Source organism: Pipistrellus kuhlii, unplaced genomic scaffold (assembly GCF_014108245.1).
Source record: "Pipistrellus kuhlii isolate mPipKuh1 unplaced genomic scaffold, mPipKuh1.p scaffold_m20_p_2, whole genome shotgun sequence".
Classification (NCBI taxonomy): Eukaryota; Metazoa; Chordata; class Mammalia; order Chiroptera; family Vespertilionidae; genus Pipistrellus; species Pipistrellus kuhlii.
In genome coordinates, this window is record NW_023425515.1 from 100,319,839 (window position 1) to 100,344,772 (window position 24,934).

At 40.4% G+C, this 24,934-nt stretch overlaps 1 protein-coding gene across 9 annotated transcripts in view; it reads left to right on the top strand.

Annotated features, from left to right (window-relative positions):
• ATR (ATR serine/threonine kinase) overlaps positions 1-24,934 on the top strand; it is a 192,446-nt gene that overhangs the window by 998 nt on the left and 166,514 nt on the right. The gene's annotated exons all lie outside the window — the stretch shown is intronic.

Below are 24,934 nucleotides of genomic sequence, written 5' to 3' on the forward strand. Positions count from 1 at the left end.
TTTGTCCAAGGGGTTCAGCTCTCGGCTTCATCCAGAAGGTTGTTTGGACAGTTGTTCTGCTGTTTGGTCAATTAGCATCTTAGTTCCAGTGCATGAAATATGTGTGCTGGTAGGGTCCCTAAGCCTGGCCTATCAGGGCCTTCTGGCAGCCTGCTGGGGCCTTCCTTAGTTCTGTGCCGCCTCCTGGTGGTCAGCACATGTCATAGCGAATGATCAAACTCCAGAGGGGACACTTTGCATGTTAGTCATTTTATATATATATATATATATATATATATATATATATATATATATATATATATATATATATATATAAAGGAGCTATACTTGTCTTAACTGAATCATCTTATTTTTGTGCGTGTAAATTTTTTCACTTTGTATGAGTACTGAAGGCATACTTGGTATTAACATTTTGTAAACTAACATCTGCCTTTCTAAAAGAAGATGAGTACAAGTGCTCATTTTGGGAAGGTGATGTATAGATTCATTTTTCAGGTTCAATGCGAAGCTTAGTATGTTTTTCCTCAATATGTTTTGGTTTAATATAGAAATAGCTTATTAATACTTATCTTTCCCTTTCTCTCTACCTCTATGAGATGTATTAATAAAAATAATAGCTTAGATTTATTTATGGTCTTCTTCATCAAGAGTTACCTTTCATTTCATTAATTTGTAGCTATTCTAAAAGAATGAATAGAAAAACAGACCCACAGAGAATTGTCTAATAGTAGTTTGTAATTGTCATAATTTTTTCATTGCAACTGCTTCATTCAAGCTTATTCTGTCTCACAGTATCTTCATACTATAGAATATGGCAAATATCACTATTAAGAAATGGAATGACAGAAGTTAAAGAACCAAAGGCAAAGAGATAGCAGTTGTCAGAGCCCTTTTGTATTCAAGTCTTCAAGGCCTTTTCTCCCATGTTTGTTTTTCTTTAATTGACTGTGGCAATTTGATTTCTGAAAAAAACGAGATGTCACAGTTCTAATGTGTAGGCTCATCTTCCTGTATCTCTCAGGGATAAATTTTGTTCCACTATTTTTTGCTGTTATCACTATTTCTGTGCATGGTCTTTTTGGGTTATCTCATTTGTTCCTCAGTCAAACCATATCTAACTACAATAGAACTACATATACAACTGTATACTCCAGTTTCACCTGGATGTTCTGTATACAGTTAAGACTTAACATATTCAATACAAACTAGAGGCTCAGTACACGAAATTCGTGCACGTGGGTGTGTGTTCCTCAAGCAAGCCTGCAATCTCTCCAATCTGGGATCCCTCTCACTATCCAGGACTGCTGGGTCCCAACTGCTCACCTGCCTGATTGCCCCTAACCACTTTTGCCGGCCAGCATGATCACCCCCTAACCACTCACTTGTCAGCCTGATCGACGCCTAATTGCTCCCCTGCCGGCCCGATTGCCCCTAACTGCCCTCCCCTGCTGACCTTGTCACCTCCAGTTGCCCTCCCCTGCAGGCCTGCCCCACTCCCAATTGCCCTCTCCTGCAGGCCTGGTCCCCCTCAACTGCCCTCCCCTGCAGGCCTGGTCACCCCCAACTGTCCTCCTCTACTGGCCCAGTCCCCCCCCAACTGCCCTCCCCTGCAGGCCTAGGTGCCCTTCAACTGACCTCCCTTGCAGGCCTGTTACCTTCCAACTGTCCTCCCATGTTGGCTGTCTTGTGGTGGCCATCTTGTGGCCACATGGGGGCAGCCATCTTTGTCCACATGGGGTGGCCATATTGTTTGAGTGATGTTCAATCCAGTCTTTTATTAGATAGCATTCTCCTCATATCCAACCTCCCTAAGCCTTTTTTTTTTTTTTTTTTTAAATCCCTACATTCACTGAGATAGGAATATTTCCGTAAGTGATATCATACACTCATTTTTCCAAACCAGAAATCTGGGAATCGTTCTTCACTCCCTATGTGCTTTTGGGCTACATCCTTGGTTCTCTTCTCTCTTCATGAGTAATTCTTATCTAGTCCCATGGCTTTATATGTCATCTATTTTAATATACCAAAACCTTGTGTCATAATAACCAGTAACGATTGGAGGCTGATCAACTGGAAGTCAGTACTGGCCCCACCCCCAAGCAAATGGTAAGAGGCAATCAGGTAGGTAGAACAGCACTTAGGGGTGATCACGTAGGCAGATCAGCAGTTAGGAGTGATCAGGTAGGTAGGTGAATGGTTAGGGACAATCAGATAGGTAGACCATCCCTCACAGGGCTGGCCCCACTCCCCAGCAAAGAAAGGGGGAGGCCACCAGTGGCAGGAGAGGGCGGGCAGTGCTGCACAGATGGCAAGCAGTGCCAGTGGCGGGGGTGGGGCCAACTGCCTGCAGCCAGGGAAGGAAAGCCCCAATAGGCCCTGATCCCAGGCCAGGCCTAAGGGACCCTACTGGAGGGATCCTGGATTGTGAGAGGGTGCAAGCTGGGTTGAGGGACCCCCTCCTTCCGCCTGCCGAGTGCATGAATTTTCATGCACCAGGCCTCTAGTATGCTATAACTCCCAAATTTATATTTGTAGCCCAGAGATATAAATTAGGTTGCTTGTTCAACATCTACACCCAGAAATGAAAATTAATAATTAATATATCTAAAGCAGATTTCCTGATTGCTGTTCCCTGCCCCGGGATTGTAAATGTAACAACCACTGAAGCCTAAGAGTTATTCTTGATTTTTATCCCTTATCCCTAACAATCCATCAACAAGCCTTGTCAACACTTCCTTTACAATATACTTCTCACCTCCACACCTACCACCATAATTTCTTATTTGGACTATTACAATAATCTCTCAATTTATCTCTCTATTTTCATTTTAACCCATTTACAATGGATTACCCACTCAGCAGTCAAAGTGATTTTTATAATTAAGTCGTATTGTCTATATAAAACCCTAATATGCAATTACTGACCAGCGGAATGACCTGTCATGACACACACTGACCACCAGGGGGAAGATGCTTAACTCAGGAGCTGCCCCCAGCCTGCAGGCCCCAATTGGTGGCAGGGGGCAGGGCTGGGAAGCAGGCAGCGCCAGGCTAGCCAAGGCAGGTGCAAGCAAGGGCACTGATCACCCCACTGGTCACCCCACAGAATAGCCCTGATTGCCAGCCAGGCCTAAGGACCCTACCTATGTATGAATTTTGTGTAGTGGGCTTCTAGTAGATTATATAACACTAGAGGCCCAGTGCATGGATTTGTGTACCAGTGGAGGTCTCTCAGCGTGGCCTACAGGAATCGGGCCAAAACTGGCTCTCTGACATTTCCCAAAGGACGCCGGATTGTGAGAGGACACAGGCCAGGCCGAGGGACCTCTCCGGTGCATGATTGGGGCCAGGGAGGGATCATAGGAGGACTCTAGGGCTTGTTCAGCCTGTCTTGTCCAGTCCCAATTGGGCTGATCGGGGCTGGCTGGCCGTGGAGGAACTGCGGAAGTTTGGATGGCCAGGGATGGACTGAGGGAGGGCTCCAGGATATGTCTGGCTTGTCTCACCCAGTCCTGATGGGCTGGACCCCAGCAGCAAGCTAACCTACCGGTTGGAGCGTCTGCCCCCTAGTGGTCACTGCATGTCATAGCAACTGGTTGAACCGTCTAACGGTAGGACACTTAGCATATTAGGCTTTTGTTATATAAATAGAGGCCCGGTGCACGAAATTCGTGCATGGGGGCAGGGAGGTTGTCCCTCAGGTTATCCTGCATCCTCCCTGCCCCCCTGATCACCCTCTAACTACTCCCATGACTGCCTGATTGATGTCTAACTGCTCCCCTGCTAGCCTGTTTGCCCCCAACTTCCTTCCTCTGCCAGACTAGTCATCCCTAACTGCCTTCCCCTGCAGTGTTGATTGCCCCCAACTGCCCTTCCTTGCAGGCCTGGTTCCCCCCAACTACCCTCTCCTGCTGGCCATTTTGTGGTGGCTATCTTGTGTCCACTTGGGGGCAGGATCTTTGACCACATGGGGGCAGGCATCTTGTGTGTTGGAGTGATGGTCAATCTGCATATTACTCTTTTATTAGATAGAATAGTCTTGGTGCGCGGGTTGGGGGCCAACTGGTTTTCCCTGAAGGGTGTCCTGGATCAGGGCTGGGGTATGGGGTGGCCTGAGCGAGGGGCCTGTAGTGATTTGCAGGCCAGTCACACCCCCTGGCGACCCAAGAGGAGGCCCTGGTATCTGGAATTTATTTACCTTCTATAAATGAAACTTTGTAACCTGGAGCAGAGCCAAGCCTCCTGCTGGCTCGGTGGTGGTAGCCATTTCAGTTGGAATTAGTTTACCTTCTATAATTGAAACTTTGTAGCCTTGAGTGGAGGCTTAAGCCAGCAGGGGCAGGCAGAAAGCTTGGCTTCTGTTGCGGGGAAACACCTCCCTCCTGCTCTCTGTGGCTGTAGCTGTCTTGGTTGGGTTTATTTGCATACTCGCTCTGATTGGCTGGTGGGTGTGGCCTGAGAGTGAAGCTGGGTGATGGTTAATTTGCATATTACTCTTTTATAAGGCAGAATATTACTCCCCTGTTCAAAATCTTCCTTTGGCTTTCCAGCACACTTAGAATAAAATCTTAACTTTTTACCAAGTCAACTATATTCCTTTTTTTTTTTTTTTTAAATATGCTTTTATTGATTTCAGAGAGGAAGGGAGAGGGAGAGAGAATCATTGATTGGCTGCCTCCTTCACACCCCACACTCTGTTTGTTTTTTTATTAATCCTCATCCAAGGATATTTCCCCATTGATTTTTGGAGGGAGAGAGAAGTAGTCCTACCATTAGATGGTTCAACCAGTTGCTATGACATGCAGTGACCACTAGGGGGCAGACGCTCCAACCGTAGGTCAGCTTGCTGCTGGGGTCCAGCCCATCAGGACTGGGCGAGACAAGGGGAAAGAAACATCAATGTGAGAGAGACACATCAATTGGTTGCCTCCTGCTGGTGCCCTGACTGGGGCTGGGGATGGAGCCTGCAACCCAGGTAAATGTCTTTGATTGGAATTGAACCTACGACCCTTCATTTCTAGGACTGAGCCAAACTAGCTAGGGCTCTAAATTCTTGTGGTCTTTATGGTCTCTATCTGCCCCTGACCTCATGGCTTTGTATTCCTCTCTTGCTCACTCTACTGTAATTATATTGGCCTTACTTTTTGTATACACCAAGGTCATGCTTTGCACTTGCTGTTTCTTCTATCAGACACTGGCTGATTCCATTCAGATGTCAATTTGAAGGGCCTTTGTATTTTCAGATATTGATTGATAGTTACTGTTAAGATATTAAATGATACGGGGGAGGGAGATAAAGGTCTGGGGAACATCTGTATTAGCTACTAGAGGAGATCTGGATGGTTAGAAGAAGCCAGTCATTTGAAACTGGTAGAACTGTCTGAAATGAGTAGGAAATACAAAGGCTTCTACATGGGAGTGGACTTACTTTTTTTTTTTTTTTTAAATAAATAAATATCTCTGTACATATACCATTGCCACCCCCCTCCATACATCCCCTCCTTCCCCAGATTTTTGTGTCCATTGGTTGTGCTTATATGCTTGCATACAAGTCCTTCCATTGATCTCTTATATACCCCAGATCTCCCTACCCTCCCCACTGTAATTTGACAGTCTGCTTGTTGCTTTACTGTCTCTATATCTATCTTTTGGTTCATCAGTTTATAATGTTTATTATCCATATATGAGTGAGGTCATGTGGTGTTTCTCTTTCATTGACTGGCTTATTTCACTCAGCATGATGTTCTCCAATTCCATCCAGGTTGCTGCAAATGATGAGAATTCCTTCTTTTTTATGGCAGCATAATATTCCATTGTGTAGATGTGCCATAGCTTTTTGATCCAATCATCTACTGATGGACACCTAGGCTGTTTCCAAATTCTGGCTATTGTAGATTGTGCTGCTATGAACATAGGGGTGCATATATCCTTTCTGATTGGTGTTTCTATCTTCTTGGGATATATTCCTAGGATTGGGATTACTGGGTAAAATGGGAGTTCCATTTTCAGTTTTTTGAGGAAACTCCATACTGTTCTCCACAGTGGTTGCACCAGTCTGCATTCCCACCAGCAGTGCACGAGGGTTCCTTTTTCTCCGCAACCTCGCCAACACTTGTCGTTTGTTGATTTGTTGATGTTGGCCATTCTGACAGGTGTGAGATGGTACCTCCTTGTTGTTTTGTTTTGCATCTCGTGGATAATTAGTTACTTTGAGCATGTTTTCATGTGCCTTTTGGCCTTCCTTCTGTCTTCTTTTGAAAAGATTCTATTTAGGTCCATTGCCCATTTTTTAATTGGCTCATGTATCTTCCTTTTATTAAGTTGTATAAGCTGTTTGTAGATGTTGGAGATTAAACCTTTATCAGTGATAACATTTGCAAATATGTCTCCCATACAGTGGGCTTTCTTGTTGTTTTGCTGATGGTTTCTTTTGCTGTGAAAAAGCTTTTTATTTTGATGTAGTCCCATTTGTTTATTTTCTCTATAGCTTCCATTGCCCTAGGGGCAGTATCAGAGAAGTTCTTTTAGCATATGTCTGAGGTTTTGCTGCCTGTGGATGCCTCTAGTATTTTTATGGTTTTCCGTCTTATGTTTAAGTCCTGTATCCATTTTGAGTTTATTTTTGTGTATGGTGTAAGTTGGTGATCTAGTTTCATTTTTTTGCAGGTATCTGTCCAATTTTCCCAACACCATTTATTGAAGAGATTGTCTTGACTCCATTGTATGTTCATACCTCCTTTCTCAAATATTAATTGAATATAGAAGTTTTGGTCGATATCCGGATTCTCTATTCTATTCCATTGATCTATATGTCTGTTCTTGTGCCAGTACCAGGCGGTTTTGAGAACAGTGCTTTGTAATACAGCTTGAAATCTGGCATTGAGATTTCTTCTACTTTACTCTTCTTTCCCAGGATTGCTGTGGCTATTCAGGGTCTTTTATTGTTCCAAATTAATTTTTGGAGAGTTCTTTCTAGGTCAGTGAAATATGCTATTGGAATTTTAATGGGGAGTGCATTGAACCTATAGATTGCTTTGGGAAGTATGGACATTTTAATGATGTTGATTCTACCAATACATGAACATGGTATGTTCTTCATCTGTTTACATCTTCCTCTATCTCTTTTTTCAGTGTTGTGTACTTTTCTGAATATAGGTATTTTATCTCTTTAGTGAAGTTTATTCCTAGGTATCTTAATTTTTTTGGTGCGATGATAAATGGGATTGCCTTTTTAGTCTCTGTTTCTGTAAGTTCATTGTTGGTGTATAGAAATGCCATGGATTTCTTGGCGTTAATTTTGTATCCTGCTACATTGCCAAATTCATTTATTAAGTCAATTGGTTTTTTGATGGAGTCTTTTGGGTTTTCTATGTACAATATCATGTCATCTGCAAATAAGGATAATTTTACTTCTTCTTTTCCAATTTGGATGCCTTTTATTTCCTCTTCTTGTCTAATTGCAATGGCTAGTACTTCCAATACTATGTCAAACAGGAGTGACGAAAGTGGGCATTCCTGTCTTGTTCCTATTCTTAAAAGGAATGGTTTTAGTTTTTGCCCATTGAGTATGATGTTGGCTGTGGGTTTATCATATATAGCTTTTATTATGTTGAGGTATGATCCTTCTATTTCCATCTTGTTGAGAGATTTTATCAGGCTAGGGCATTGGATTTTATGAAATGTGTTTTCTGCATCAATTGATATGATTATACGATTTTTATCTCAATTTGTTTATGTGTTGTATCACATTTATTGATTTGTGGAAATTGTACCATCTTTGCATTCCCAGAATAAATCCTACTTGGTCATGGTGTATGATCTTTCGGATGTGCTGCTGGAGTTGATTTGCTAGAATTTTGTTGAGGATTTTGGCATCTGTGTTCATGAGGGACATTGGCCTGTAATTCTCTTGCATTGTGTTGTCTTTATCTGGTTTTGGTATTAGGGTGATGCTGGCTTCATAGAAGGAGCTTGGAAGTGTTCCTTCTTCTTGAATTTTTTGGAATAGTCTGAGGACGCTAGGTTTTAGTTCTTCCTTGAATGTTTGGTAAAACTCTCCTGTGAAGCCCTCTGGTCCCAGGCTTTTGTTTCCCTGAAGCTTTTTAATGGCTGTTTCCTACCCAAGTCACTGGTCTATTGAGATTTTTAATTTCTTCCTGATTGAGTTTTGGAAGGTTGTATTTTTCTAGTAATATGTCCATTTCCTCCAGGTTGTTCAGTTTGTTGGAATATAGTTGTTGGTAGTATTTTGTAACAATCCTTTGTATTTCGGTTGGTCTGTTATTTCACCTTTTTTGTTTCTGATTTTGTTTATTTGGGTCCTCTCTATTTGTTTCTTGGTTAGTCTGGATAGAGGTTCATCAATCTTGTTTATCCTTTCAAAGAACCAGCTCTTGGTTTTGTTGATCTTTTGTATTGTTTCTTTGGTCTCTAATAATTTTTATTATTTCCTTCCTTCTTCTTACACTGGGCTTTTCTTGTTGCTCTTTTTCTAACGCTTTGAGTTGTAGAGCTAGGTAATTTATTACCATTTTTTCTTGCTTTTTTTGTTTGTTTGTTTTTGTTTTTGCAATATGCTTGTAGAAATATGAACTTTCCCTCTCAAAACTGATATTGATGTGTCCCATAAATTTTGGATTGTTGTGTTTTCATTGTCATTTGTTGCCATGATGTTTTTTATTTCTTCCTTATTTCTCTGGTAACCCAGTCCTTGTTTAGCAGCATGCTGTTTATCTCCGTGTGTTTGATTTCTTTGGATTATTTTTATTGTAGTTGATTTTGAGTTTTATGCCACTATGATCTGAGAAGATGCTTGATATGATTTCTATCTTCTTGAATTTGAAGAGACTTTGCCTATGTCCCAACATATGGTCTTTCTTTGAAAATGACCCATGTGCACTTGCAAAGAATGTATATTCTTTGGCTTTGGAGTGGAATGTTCTGAAGATGTTGATTAATTTCATCTGGTCTAGTGATTCATTTAGGATTGATGTTTCCTTGCTGATTTTTTGTTTAGATGATTTGTCCAAAGTTTACAGGGGGGTATTAAAATCTCCTACTATGATTGTATTGCTATTAATCTCTCCTTTAATGTCCTTCAACAGTTTTTTTTTTTTTTTTTTTTATTGTGTTTGAGTGCTCCTGTATTGGGTACATATATGTTATACCAGGGTTATTTCTTGTTGGATTGCGCCCTTTAGTATTATGTAGTGGCCTTCATTATCTCTTGTTATGTCCTTCACTTTGAGATCTAATTTGTCAGATATAAGTATTGCTACCCCAGCTTTTCTTTCATTTCCATTCGCCTGGAAAACCTTTTTCCATCCCTTTATCCTCAGTCTGTATGTGTCTTTTTTTTCAGAAATGGGTTTCTTTTTTGTAGATAGCAGATATATGGGTCTTGTTTTCTTATCCAATCTGTTACCCTATGTCTTTTGATTGGAGCATTTAATCCATTTACATTTAAAGTTATTATTGACAGGTACTTATTTGACAACATTTTAATTCTATACTCCTGCGTTCCTTTTTCACTTCCTATTTCTTTATTTTTACAGTAGACCCTTTAGCATTTCTTGCATTGTTGTTTTGGTGGAGATAAGTTCCTTTAGTTTCTTTTTGTCTGTGAAAGTCCTGATTTCACCTTCAATTTTGATTGATAGCCTTGCTGGGTACAGTATTCTTGGATTCAGACCCTTCCTTTGCATGACTTTATATATTTCATCCCATTCCCTTCTGGCCTGATGAGTTTCTGTTGAGAAATCAGTTGCTAGTCTGATGAGTGTTCCTGTCTCTCTCTGGCTGCTTTTAAGATTCTTGCTTTGTTGTTGGTGTTTGCCAATTTAATTATAATGTGCCTTGGCATCAGTCTTTTGGGATTCATTTTGCTTGGGACTCTGTGAGCATCTTGGATTTTTGTGGGTTTTTTCTTCTCTATCTCAGGAAATTTTTCTGTCATTTTTTTAAAAAATATTTTTTTGTTGTAATTTTTTTTTCTTTCTTTTTTTTTTTTTAAAACATATTTTATTGATTTTGTACAGAGAGGAAGGGAGAGAGATAGAGAGTTAGAAACATCGATGAGAGAGAGAGTCATCGATCAGCTGCATCTTGCACACCCCCTACTGGGAATATGCCCGCAACCAAGGTACATGCCCTTGACTGGAATCGAACCCGGGACCTTTCAGTCCCCAAGCCGACGCTCTATCCATTGAGCCAAACCAGTCTCGGCTGTCATTATTTCTTGAAATACATTTTACATATCTTCCTCAGTTTCGTTTCCTTCTGGAACTTCTATTATTCTGATATTGTTGTTTTGTTTTGTTCCAAAGTTCTCTTAGGCTCTCCTCCTGCTTTTGAATTTTTTTTTTTTTTTTTTTTTTTTTTTTTTTTTTTTTTTTTTTTTTTTTTTTTTTTTTTTTTTTTTTTTTCTTTTTTTTTTTTATTTTTTTTTTTTTTTTTTTTTTTTTTTTTTTTTTTGTAGAAGCTGCTCTAATTGGGTAATTTTTTTCCATCTTGTCTTCTAGCTCACTGATGCGGTCCTCTGCTTCTTCTAGTCTTCTCTTGATGCTTTCTACTGAGTTCTTCATAGTAGCGATGTCATTTTTCATTTCTTCTTGGTTCATCTTCATTTCCTCTTGGTTCTTCATTTCCTCTTGGTTCTTACTCATAGTGTCAAATTTCTCTTCCATTCGTTTTAGCCATCTTATGATCATTACTCTGAATTCTTGCTCTGGTAGGTTGCTTGCCTCTAACTCATTTATTTACTTTTCCGGTGATGCCTGCTTTTCTTTCATTTGTGGGCTGTTTCTTTGTCTCCCCATGTTCTCTCTTTCAGGATATCAGGTTATGTAGATCTCTCCTGCGTTGATTTAAAGGCACAAAATACAACACAACCAGGTACAACACACAAGGCACTGAACAGAAATGTATTTGCGATATTAATAACCTCCAACAAAGGTGACCACTAGGGAAAAGCAAATTAGGGATAGGAGAGAAAGAAGAAGAGTAAAAAGAGAAGATTGAGGGAGCGAAAGAAAAAGATAGCAAAAAAAAATTTTTTTTATATATGTGTGTGTGTGTGTGTGTGTGTGTATAGAGTGTCAAAATGAAATTGGGAAAGAGGGAGAAGAGAAAAGAAGAAAAAAAAACAAGAGGGAGGGAGAGAGAGACAAGAAAGAGACTATGGGAGAAAAGGGGAACAAACTATATATATGGGGCAAGAATTTCAATAGAACAACCACTAACCCCAGCAAATGCTGGCAACAGTACCTGGAGAATAATACAATCTACACCCCCACTAATATCCAGCTAAGGAAGGGAAACAGAAGTAAAAAACAAGTAAAAACAAAGCAAATAAAAAAATGCCAAGCAACAGGAATAACAAAAGAATAAGCAAAATATTCTCACTAAAAAGCATAAAAATATAATATCAACGTTCACACAAACAGCATCAAAAGGATAGAGAGGAAAACATTTTTTTTTTTTTTTTTTTTTGCCAGTTAATAGATCTCAGAGAGTGGTATGTATGCACTTGGCACAGGGGATTGGAAATTAGATATATAAGTACGGTAGAAATTTTAGCAGGGGGGAGAAAGAAGGAGTAGGGAAAATCTAAAGCAGGAAAGGGTTAAGATAAACAGGATAGCAAAAAGGGGGAAGGTTAGGAAGAGAGTGATGGTGTAAAGGTCATGTTGAGATAGAGTAAACAGTGCTAAAGGGGAAATGAAGATAGAATGAAGGACACTAATTCCAATGTAAAATAAAGAGAAAATAAAATGGCACTTAAAAAAAAAAGTCAAAATAGTAGTAGTAATGCTGATTGAACCTAAAAATGTAATAATTAAAAAGTTAAAATCAAGTGAGGAAAAATGGAAAAAATTGGTTTCTTAAGTAAAAGATGCAAAAACTGAAAATAAAATAAAAAATAAAAAATTAGCAAAAATAGTGTGCAGTTGTGAAGGCCATTCACTTCTTCCGTTATTCTGTTTGGCACACCTATTTCTCAGTCCAGACAGTATTGCAGTTCCCTGTTTTCCTCTGCACCTCAGTGTTGTAAACTAATCCTTAATTTTAAGATGGTGATTTCTTTGTTTCTTGGTTTTTGATTAAATAAAACTAGTAATAAACACAGTCAGTTTGTACTCCAGCCCTAGGTGGCAGTGTTTCTGGATTGATGTCCCCGTCTTTTTGGCTGCTCTAGCCTTTTTCTATGGCACTCAATACCTTTTTTCTTTTCTTTTTTTCTTTGCCTGGGAGCTGAATCCCGGATTATTTCTCCCCGCTGTGCTTCTCCGCTTCCAGAAAAGCTCTTTCCCCCTGTCTTATCTCAGGGCCAGCCAATCTGGGTGGTCCCTCCTTTGTAATCAGAAGCAAAAGGTTGTAGGGGAACCAACCTGTGTGTGCAATGGACCAGCCTGCATGCACTTACAAACAGACTGCATACCTTTCTAACTCCTATGTTCTCCCTCCATGTCTGAACAGAATGGGTTGTTCCCTAGAGAACCCTACTATTAGCAACCTTGGGGACCCTTGTCCACTCTCTCGAATCATGCCAGACCCAACAGCAGGGGGCTTTTGTGGACACAGATTTCCGCGGTCCCAGCGCGTCTCTGCAGTCACAGTGGTTGCAGCCTCTGCAGCTGCTGCTTTCGCTGCTGGGACACAGACACCCCGTGTTATCCCCGGCAAAATCCAACCTTTCTGTGGAATGCAGGTGTCCGCACCGGTCGGGGCCCATAGCTGCTCCGTGGTCTCCACAGCTGTGGTCTTTTCAGGTCTCAGATAAGATCCCCAGTTGTAGCCCTGCTGTGGTTGTGAGAGACAGCAAGTACAAGTGTTCACCTTGCCGCCCTCTTCCCAATAATCAGGAGTGAGCTTACTTTTTAGGAATAGGAAAAAGAATGGAAAATAGAGAGCAAAAAGGGTATGGTATTATTTCAGGATTTAGGGAGATGAAGGTAGAGGGTTCTATTTTAAGTGAAAAGAGAAATTATTGGAATGTTTTAAACAGGGAAAAACAATTGAATTAATATTTAGAAAACATGTTTAACTTTCTCTCCTCTTCTTAAAACCCTTCATTTTCTCATTGCCTTCAGTATAAAATTTAAACTCCTTAGTTTCTTTGACTTAAGCTTCCATCTTCAGCTTCACCTCCAATTAATGTCCCCTCTTCTTTAGCTATGTAGAGTCTGTTAGACATTCTGTAGCAGCCTATGTTCTTATTACTGAGCCTTTCTTCCCCCTCCTCCCCCCTCTACTGGAATACCCTTCTTTCTCTCTCTCTCTCTCTCTCTCTCTCTCTCTCTCTCTCTCTCTCTTTTAAAATATATTTTATTGATTTTTTACAGAGAGGAAGGGAGAGAGATAGAGAGCTAGAAACATCGATGAGAAACATCGACCAGCTGCCTCTTGCACACCCCTTACCGGGGATGTCCGCGTAACAATGTACATGCCCTTGACTGGAATTGAACCTGGGACCTTTCAGTCCACAGATTGATGCTCTACCACTGAGCCAAACCGGTTTCGGCATACCCTTCTTTCTCTTATTTTACGTGCTTAGCCCTTAGGGACTCACTTTTTTGTATCACCTCCTCCAGGGAGCCTTGACTGATAGACTCTTCTCAGGACTGAGTGCCCCTCTTGTGTTCCATCTTGGCTGTGTTCTTTCGGCACTTCCATGATGCAGATGTTGGAACATTGAAGTTGTCCCAGTTGTCCTTGTGTAATGGTCATTTTTGGAGTCTTTTTGTTATTCTGATTGCCTGCTTTTTTGCTTTATTATATTCCAAATTGCTGATTTTATTTTCTGCTTCATTTATTCTATTGTCATTCCCTTTAAATTGCTCTTTTTTTTTTTAATATTCTTCATTTCTTTTTTTTTTTTTTTTTTTTAATATATTTTATTGATTTTTGTACAGAGAGGAAGGGAGAGAGATAGAGAGCTAGAAACATCGATGAGAGAAAGTCATCGATCAGCTGCCTCTTGCACACCCCCTATTGGGGATATGCCAACAACCAAGGTACATGCTCTTGACCAGAATCAAACCCGGATCCCTTCAGTCCCCAAGCCTACTCTCTATCCATTGAGCCAAACCGGTCTTGGCTCAATTTTCTTCATTTCTTACTGATCCTTTTTTATACTGCTGATGTTCTCACTAAATTTATGGAGGAGCATCCTTATAATCAGCATTTTGATCCCTGCATCTAGTAGATTACTCCATTTTTAGTTCTTTTTCTGGAATTCTGTTCTTTCATTTGGGACATGTTTCATTGTCTCTTCTTTTTTGCAGCCTTCCTGTGTTTGTTCTATATATTAGGTAGAATTGCTACATCTCCCATGTTTGGTAGAGTAGCTTAATGGGTACAGTGGCACAGCTTCCCTGACCACCAAAGCCATGCGCTCAAGGTCTGCTCCCTGTTTCCCATGGGCTGTATACACTTGCCTCTTATAGTTGAGCCTTTTTTTTTTTTTTAACATCATCATCTTTTTTATTTATTTATTTATTTATTTATTTATTTATTATTATTATTTTTTAAAATAAATTTTTATTGTTCATGTTATTACAAATGTTCCTCCCCCCCCCCCACCATTGCTCTCCTCCACCAGGTTCCCACCCCACCCTCTGCCCTTTACCCACTCCCCATTGTCCTCATCCATAGGTGCACAGTTTATGTTCAGTCTCTTCCCACAACCCCTCTCCCCTTTTCCCCAAGAATCGTCAGTTCACTCCCTTTCCATACCTCTGATTCCATTATATTCAACAGTTAATATTGTTCATCAGATTTTTTTTTAAATTTCCTTGGTTTTTAGATTCACTTGTTGATAGTTACGTATTTGTTGTTCATAATTTTTATCTTTATTTACTTTCTCTTCTGAAAGAACCCCCTTCAGCAATTCATATAATTCTGGTTTGGTGGTGGTGAACTCCTTTAGCTTTTTTTTATTAGTGAAGCTCTTTATCTGACCTTCGATTCTTAGTGATAGCTTTGCTGGATAGATTATCTTTGGCTGTAATCACCTTGAATATTTCTTGCCATTCCTGTCTGGCCTGCATGGTTTCTGTTGAGAAATCAGCTGACAATCGTATAGGTGCTCCTTTATAGGTAACTACCTTCTTTGCTCTTGCTTCTTTTAATATTCTCTCTTTGTATTTTGCTCTTGGAATTTTAATTATGATTTGTCTTGGTGTGGTCCTCTTTGGATTCCTTTTGTTTGGAGTTCTGTGCGCTTCCTAGACTTGTAAGTCTAATTCTTTCCCCAGGTGGGGAAAGTTTTCTGTCACTATTTCTTTCAGTATGTTTCGATATCTTGCTCTCTCTCATCTTCTGGGACCCCCATAATTCTGATGTTGGTTCGCTTGAAGTTGTCCCAGAGGTTTCTTACATTATCTTCAATTTTCTGGATTCTCTTGCCTTCTAGCTTCTGTGGAGGAGTGTCATCTGGCTCTTTATGTTCCAACTCTTTGACTTGATTCTTGCAATCTTCCATTCTGTTTTTAGGACTCTGAATAAAATTTTTTATTTCAGACAATGTATTCTTTTTTTTTTCTGATAAATTCTTTTTTTTTTTAATATATTTTATTGATTTTGTACAGAGAGGAAGGGAGAGAGATAGAGTTAGAAACATCGATGAGAGAGAGTCATCTATCAGTTGCCTCTTGCACACCCCCTACTGGGGATATGCCCGCAATCAAGGTACATGCCCTTGACCGGAATCGAACCCGGGTACCTTCAGTCCCCAAGCCGACGCTCTATCCATTGAGCTAAACTGGTCCTGGCCAGACAATGTATTCTTTATTTCTTGTTGATCCCTTATCATTTCTTGTTGATCTCTTATCATTTCTTGTTGATCCCTTATCATTTCTTGTTGATTCCTTATTAATTCTAGTTGATTTCTTTTCATATCCTCATAGGTCTTATCCATCTTTTCTAGGAAATTCTTGAAAAACTTTATATAAGCGTAGATTTGAACTCTATATCCAGTCGCTTTTTGTCCTCCATTTCTTTCGTTTGTGATCTGTTTCGTTGTCGCATTTCGCAGCTACAGATGGGGAGGTGTTTCAGGGTGGAGCCTACAGCCTTGGCTTCCGTCAGCCCCGCCCTATGCGGTCTCAGTAATCCCCAGGGTCCTTTAGTACTTGCTGCAAAGCGCCTCTGAGAGATAGGTGCCCTCGATTTTCGCCTGCTGCCAAACAGTCTGTGCTCTCCCACAATGAGCCCGGTATTGGGGTTCAGTTCAGTTGGAAGTGGAGTTGGAGGTGGCGTTCAGAGCAGTCTGGAGCCCCAGTCACCTTCCCGCCAGGGCAATCCCGTGGCACAGCTGACCATCCCTTCTCTGCACGCAGTGTGCGCGCAGCAGGGACCAACTTTTGCCGCTTCCCCAGGGTTCCGCCTCGCAGCCCAGCTCCCTATGGATGAGCCTGGGTCCCCGGGGTCTGGCCTAAAACTGGGGTTCAGAGCAGTCGGGGGCCCAGCACATTCGGAGTTTTATCTCCTTCCCACTAGGGAATGCCAACCAGGCACTCCCTCCTCTCCGGCTCTGTCCTCTCTGCGCGCCACACGTTTCTCCGTACCTTAGGCTTTTCCAGCTCCTCCGCGCTTCCTTCTGGTTTTCTCCTTGCTTCTCGTTGTAGAATTTCCAGTCAGTCGACTTTCCTGTAGTTCTGGGTAATGTCCATTTTATATTTTAGTTGTATTTTATTGAAATTGTTGTGTGCAGCTGCGGCTAGGTGTCTACCTGAGCAGCCAACTTGGATTCTCCATAATCTTTTTTATTTAATCTTTTATCTATTTATTTATTTTTTACAGAGAGGAAGAGAGAGGGATAGAGAGTTAGAAATATCTATGAGAGAGAATCATAGATCAGCTGCCTCTTGCAAACCCCCTACTGGGGATGTGCCCGAAACCAAGGTACGTGCCCTTGACTGGAATCGAACCTGGGACCTTTCAGTCTGCAGGCCGACACTCTTATCCACTGAGCCAAACCGGTCTTGGCAACAAATGGCAGTATTTTGACTTATAGCTGAGTAGCATTCCATTGTATATATGTACCACATCTTTTTAGTTTTTAAAAAATATGTTTTTATTGATTTCAGAGAGAGGAAGGGAGAGGGATCAAAGGATAGAAATATCAATGATGAGATAGAATCATTGATTGGCTGCCTCCTGCACCAACCCACTGGGGTTTGAGCCCACAACCCAGGCATGTGTCATGACCAGGAATTGAACCTGTAACTGCCTGCTTCATGAGTGGACGCCCAACCACTGAAGCACACAGGCCAGGTGATGTACCACATCCTCTTTATCCAATCCTCTATCTTAGGACACTTTGGTTGTCTCCCTGACTTGGCCACTGTGAATAATGCTACAATGAACATACGGTATGGGTGCATATATCTTTGTGAATACATGTTTTCCAGTTTTTCATATATATACCCAAGAGAGGGGGATTGCTGGGTCATATGGTAGCTCTATTCTTAATTTTTTTAAAGAATCGCCAGACTGTTTTCCATAGTGGCTATACCAGTCTGCATTCCCACCAGCAGTGAATGAGAGTTCCCTTTTTTCCACAACCTCTTCAACACTTGTTATATTTTTTCTTGTTGATAAATAGCCACTCTGAAAGGTGTGAGGTGGTATATCATTGTTATTGTTTTTGTTTTTTTTAAAAATATATTTTATTGACTTTGTACAGAGAGGAAGGGAGAGAATAGAGAGTTAGAAACATCGATGAGAGTCATCAATCAGCTGCCTCTTGCACACCCCCCACTGGTTATGTGCCCGCAACCAAGGTACATGCCTTTGACTGGAATCGAACCCAGGACCTTTCAGTCCCCAAGCCAACACTCTATCCACTGAGCCAAACCGATCTCGGCTCATTGTTATTGTTCTTTTTTGTTGTTGTTGATGTTAATCCTCACCCAAGGACATTTTTCCACTTTTTTTTTTAGGGAGTGTGGAAGGGATGGGGAGAGACAGGGACACACAAAGAGAGATACATCTATGTGAAGGGGATACACTAATTGGTTGCCTCCCGCAGCCTGCAACCTAGATATGTGTCCTTGATCGGAATGGAACCTGGGACCCTTCAGTCCAAGGGCCGATGGTCCAACAAGAGCCAAACTGGCTAGTACTCATTGTACTTTTATTTTTCACATCCCTAATTGCTAGTGAGGTTGAACATCTTTGTATGTCTTCTTGAGAGACGTGTCTGTTCAGATCCTCTGCTTATTATTTTTTAAAATCTTTATTGTTGACAGTATTACATATGTGCCTTTTTTCCTCTTGTGACCTCATCCAGCTCGCCTCCACCTTAGGCCTTTATCACTCTGTTGTCTGTGTCCATGAGTTATGCATATATGCATACAAGGTTTTTGGTTGATTACCTTCCATTCACCCTCCCTGCCTTCTCTCTGAGATTTTGCACTCTGTTCCATGCTTTTGTGTCTCTGGATCCACTCCTTGCATCAGTTTATTTTGTTAACTAGATTCCACATATGAGTGGGGTCACAAAATACTTTATTTTTCTTTCTCTGACTGATTTATTTCACTTAGCATGATACTCTATAGATGCCTCTATGCTGTCTCAAATGGTAAGAGATTCTTCTTTTTTTAAATATGTTTTTTTATTGATTTCTTACAGAGAGGAAGGAAGAGAGATAGAGAGTTAGAAACATTGATGAGAGAGAAACATCGATCAGCTGTCTCCTGCACACTCCCTGGGGATGTGTCCACAGCCAAGTTACATGCCCTTGACTGGAATCTAACCTGGGACCTTTCAGTCTTCAGGCTGACGCTTTATCCACTGAGCCAGACTGGTTTCAGCAAGATTATTTTTTTATGCTACTGTATTTCGTGGTAGAAATGTAACACAGCTTTTTAGTCCACTCATCTACTGGTGGGTACTTGGGCTCTTTTCAAATCTTAGGTATTGTAAATTGTGCTACTATGAACAGAGGGGTGCATATATTCTTTTTTGGTTGGTGTTTCGGGTTTCTTAAGATATATTCCTTGAAGCGGGATCACTGGGTCAAATGGCAGTTCCATTGTTAATTTTTGAGGAAACTCCATACTGTTTTCCATAATGGCTGCATCAGCCTGCATTCTCACCAGAGTGTACTAGGGTTTCTTTTTTTCTATATCCTTGCCAGCATTTGCCTTTTGCTCATTTGTTGATTGTAGCCATTCTGACAAATGTGAGGTGGCACCTCAGTGTTGTTTTAATTTGTGTCTCTGATAATCAGTGACTTTGAGCATTTTTTCTTATGTCTCTTAGCCATCTATATGTCTGCTTTGGAGAAGTATCTACTTAGGTCCTTGCCCATTTTTTAATTGGACTTTCTTTTGTTAAGTTGTATGAATTTTTTGTATATTTTGGATGTACCATTGCCAAATGTGGCTCCCTTTTCATTTTATTGATGGTTTCTTTTGCTGTGCAGAAGCTTTTTATTTTGATGTAGTCCCATTTGTTTATTTTCTCCTTTGTTTTCTTTGTCCTAGGAGATGTAAATGTATATATATTGCTATGAGAGATGTCTGAAATTTTGCTGCCTTGGTTTCTTATAGGATTTTTACAGTTTCATGACTTACATTGAAGTTTTTTATTCATTTTGAGTTTATTCTTATGGTGTAAGTTGGTCTAGTTTCATTTTTTTGCATGTATTTCTCCAATTTTCCCAGCACAATTTATTGAATAGACTGTCTTGACTCCATTGTATGCTCTTGCCTCCTTTTGTCAAATATTAATTGAGAATAATGGCTTGGGTCAAATTCTGGGGTCTCTGTCCTATTCCAATGATCTACATGCCTATTCTTATGCCAGTACTGGGCTGTTTGATTATAATGGCTTTAATATAATTTTACATCTGCTATTGTGATCCCTCCCACTTTGTTTTTCTCAAGATTGCAGCAGCTGTTCGGTGTTTTTTTTTGTTCAATTAAAAATTTTGGAGTATTTGTTCCAGCTCTGTGAAATATGCTGTTGGTATTTTAATAGGGATTGCATTGAATCTGTAGATTGTATCAGAGAGGTAGTATGGACATTTTAATGATATTGATTCTACCAATCCATGAACATGATATATTATTCCACTTGTTTATTTCTTCCTCTACCTCTTTTAGCATCCTGTAGTTTTCTGAATATAAAAACCTCTTTGGCCGAAACCGGTTTGGCTCAGTGGATAAAGCGTCAGCCTGTGGACCGAAGGGTCCCGGGTTCAATTCTGGTCAAGGGCACGTAACTTGGTTGTGGGCACATCCCCAGTAGGGGGTGTGCAAGAGGCATCTGGTCGATGTTTTTAACTCTCTATCCCTCTCTCTTCCTCTCTGTAAAAAAATCAATAAAAATATTTTAAAAAAATCATTTTGGTTAAGGTCATTCCTAAGCATCTTAATTTTTTTGTTTGTTGCAATGGTAAATGGTATTGTTTGTTTAGTTTCTGAGAATTCATTCTTGGTGTATAAAAAAACAGCCATCGATTTTTGGGTGTTGGTTTTGTATCCTGCTACATTGCCAAATTATTAAATTTAGTAGTTTGTTGTTAGAATCCTTAGGGTTTTCTATGTACAGTATGTCATCTGCAAATAATGAGAGTTTTACTTCCTCCTTTTCAATTTGGATGCCTTTTATTTCTTCTTGTCTGATTGCTGTGGATATCTCATTACTGTGTTGAATAAGAGTGATGAAAGCAGACATCCTTGTCTTGTTCCTGTTCTTAGGGGAAATGGTTTTAGTTTTTGCTCATTGAGTATGATATTCGCTGTTGGTTTGTCATATATGGCCTTTAACATGTTGAGTTATGCTCCCTGTATTCCCACTTTGGTGAGAGTTTTTATCAAAATGGATATTAGATTTTTTTTCTAATACTTTTTCTGTGTCTATTGATATATTCATGTGATTTCTGTTTTTCAGTTTGTTTATGTGAGGTACATTTATTGATTTGCAAATATTGTACCAGCCTTGCATCCCTGGAATAAATCCCACTTTATCATGGTGTATGATCTTTTTAATATATTGCTGGGTCTGATTTGCTAATATTTTGTTCAAAATTTTAGCATCTATGTTCATCAGGGATATTAGCCTGTAATTATCTTTCTTTATAGTGCCTTTATCCGGTTTTGGAATTAGGATAAATGTTGGCCTCATATAAAGAGCATGGAAGTATTCCTTCCTCTGGGATTTTTTTGGAATAGTTTGAGCAGTTATAGGTTTTAGTTCTTCTTTGAATGTTTGATAAAACTTCCCTGTGAAGCCCTCCAGACCAGGGCTTTTGTTTGTTGGGAGCTTTTTTATTTTTTAATAGATTTTTATTGATTTCTGAGATGAAGGGAGATGGAGAGATAAAAACATCAATGATGAGAGAGAATTGTTGATTGGCTGCCTCCTGCATGCCCCAACTGGGGATTGAGCCTGCAACCTGGGCATATGCCCTGACCAGGAATCGAACTGTGACCTACTGGTTCATGGATTGATGCTTAACCATTGAGCCATGCAAGCTGGGCTGCTGGGAATCTTTTGATTACTGCTTCTATTTCATCAGTAGTTATTGGCTCTGATTCTTCCTGATCCAGTTTTGCTAGATTGTATTTTCTTCTTAGGAGTTTGTCCAAATCATCCACATTTTCTAGCTTGTTGGCATATGATGTGTTCATACTATTTTCTTATAATCTTTTGTATTTCTATGGTGTCAGTTGTTACTTTTTTGCTTTTGTTTCTGATTTTATTTATTTGGGTCAACCCTCTTTGTTTCTTGATGAGTCTGGCTAAGGGTTCATCAGACTTGCTTATCTTTTCAAAGAACCAGCTCTTGACTTTATTAATCTTTCTTACTGTTTTCTTGATCTCTGTGTCTTTTATTTCTGCTCCAGTTGTTTTTTCTTTCTACTTTGGGCTTTTTTTGGTTGTTGTTCTATTTCTAATTCTTTAAGTTGTAGTGTTAGTTTATTATTTTTCCTTCTTTCTCCTTCCTTCCTTCCTTCCTTCCTTCCTTCCTTCCTTCCTTCCTTCCTTCCTTCCTTCCTTCCTTCCTTCCCCTTCCTTCCCTTCCTTCCCTTCCTTCCCTTCCTTCCCTTCCTTCCTTTCTTTTTTAGGTAGGCTAGTAGTGCTATGATCGTCCCTGTTTTTGCTGTGTCCCATAGATTTGGGGTTGTTGTGTGTTCATTTTTGTTTGATTCAAGGAAGTTTTTGGGGTTTTTTCTTGATCTCATTAGTAACCCATTCGTTGCTTAATAACATGTTATTTAGCCTCCACATTTGAGTGTTTTTGGGTGGTTTGTCATTTCATTGCATTGTGATCTGAGAATATACTTGATATGATTTCAGTCTTCTTGAATTTGTAGAGACTTGTTTTGCATTCTAACATGTGATCTATCTTTGAGAATAATCCATGTGCACTTGAGAAGAATGTATATTCTGCAGCTTTGGGTGAAATGTTATATAAATGTCAATTAAATCCATCTGATCTAGTGTGTGCTATAGAGTCACTGTTCCCTTATTAATTTTTGTCTACAAGATTTATCCAATGAAGTCAGTAGAATGTTCAAGTCCCCCACTATGACTGTATTGTTTTCAGTCTCTCCCTTACAGTCCTCTAGAAGTTTGTTTTTTTGTATATTTAGGTGCTCCTATATTGGGTGTACAGGGTTATATCCTCTTGTTGGATCGATCTCTTTAGTATTATGTAGTGACCTTTGTTGTTTTGTGTGATGGCCTTCATTTTGAAGTCTATTTTGTTAGGTATGTATGATTATTGCTACTCCAAAAATTTTTTTTTTTCTTTTCCATACCTTCACTCTCATACTGTGTGATTCTTGTTCTGAGGTGGGTGTCTTGTAGACACCATGTAATTGGGTCATGCTTTTGTATCCATTCAGGTATTCTATATCTTTTGATTAGAGCATTTAATCTATTTACATTTAAGGTTATTATTAATAGGTATTTATTGCCATTTTAATTCTGTATGCCCAAATTTCTCTCTTTCTTCTTTTCATTATAGCAGTCCCTTTAGCATTTCTTGCAGTGCTAGTTTGGTGGGGATAAACTTCTTAGCCTTTGTCTCATAAGCTCGATATTTAACCATCTATTTTGAATGATGACCTTGTTGGATATAGTTTGGATTGAGATCCTTGATTTTCATTACCTTGAGGACTTCATACCATTCCCTTTTAGCTTGTAGTGTTTCTGATGAAAAATTAGCTAACAGCCTTATGAAAGCTTCTTTGTAGGTAACAATTTGCTTTTTTCTTGCTGCCTTTAAGATTCTCTCTTTGTCTTGAATTTTTGGAATTTTAATTATGATGTGTCTAGATTTGAGCCAGTTTGGGTTCTTCTTGTTTGGGACTCTCTCTGCCTCCTGGACTTGTGTGACTTTTTCCTTCACCAGGTTTGGTAAGTTTTCTGCCATTATTTCTTCAAACATATTCTTTATCCTTTGCTCTCTTTCCATTCTGGCACTCCTATTTTGTGAGTACTAGTGGCCCAGTGCACAAAATTTGTGCAGGCGGGGGGGAGTGTTCCTCAGCTCGACTTGCACCTTCTCCAATCTGAGACTCCTCGAAGGATGTCCTACTGCTGGTTTACAGGGATCAGGCCTAAACCAGCAGTCAGACATCCCTCTCACAATCCGGGACTGATGGATCCAGCCACTCACCTGCCTACCTGATTGCCCCTAACCACTCTGCCTGCCAGCCTGCTTGCCTCCAACTGTCCCCCGCCGCCAGTATGCTTGCCCCCAAATGCCCCCCTTGCCAGCCTTATCACCCCCAACAGCCCCCCTGCTGGCCTGCTTGCCCTCATCTTTCCTCCCCACTGCCCTCCTCGCCCCCTACTGCCCCCCCTGCTGGCCTGGTCACTCCAAACTGCCCCCCACCACCGTCCTGATCACTTCTAACTGATCCCCAGTGATGGCCTGCTCACCCCTTACTGGCCCCCCTGCTGATCTGCTTACCCCCACCAGTCTCAACCCCCCACCAGCCCCACCCCCCTCCAGCCTGATCACCCCCAACTGCTGTCCCATCCTGGCCTGATCACACCCCAGTGACCCAAGCTCCCAGCCCCTCCTTTTTTTCTTTTCTTTTTTTCCTTTTTTTTTTTTTTTTCCCCCCAGTGCCTTTTTGAGTGGAGGCCAAGGTTGGCTGGAAGCAAGTATCTTGGGTTTATTTATTTTCTATAATAGAAACTTTGTAGCCTTGAGCAGAGGCCAGGATGTGCAGGAAGCTTGGCTTCTTCCATCACCGGGGCAACCCAAGCCTCCTGCTCACTCCAGCTCTGTGGCTGCTGCCATCTTGGTTGGGTTAATTTGCATACTCCTAATTGGCTGGTGGGCATGGCTTATAGACTTTTCAGATGTACAGTCAATTTGCATGTTTCTCTTTTATTATTGTAGATTGTTACATTTCACATTGTCCCACAGCTCCCTTAAGCTGTCCTCCTGTTTTGTAATTGTTTTTTTCTTTTTGGTTCTCTTTGTCATGTTTTTCTACCCTATCTTCTGATTCCTTGATCTAATTTTCAGCTTCCCTTAATCTGCTGTATTCCTTCCAGTGTGCTCTTTATTAGTGCTATGTCATTCTTCACAGTTATATATTTTCTCATGCAATTGAGCATCTTTGCCATCACTATTCTGATCTCTGTGTGTGGTTAATTTCTTTTTTGTTGTTGTTGTTAATCCTTGCCCAAGGATATTTTTCTATTTAGGTAGAGTAGAAGAGAGAGGGAAAGACAGAAACATCGATGTGAGAGAAACACATTGATTGGTTGCCTCCTGAATGAACCCTGACCAGGACCTGGGCTGGGGAGGAACCTACAATGAAGGTACATGCCCTTGATTGGAATCAAATCCGGGACCCTTCGGTCTGCAGGCTGACACTCTATCCACTGAGCCAAATCAGGTAGGGCTTATCTCTATTTCATATAGCTCTTTTTCTGGAGAATTCTCTTGTC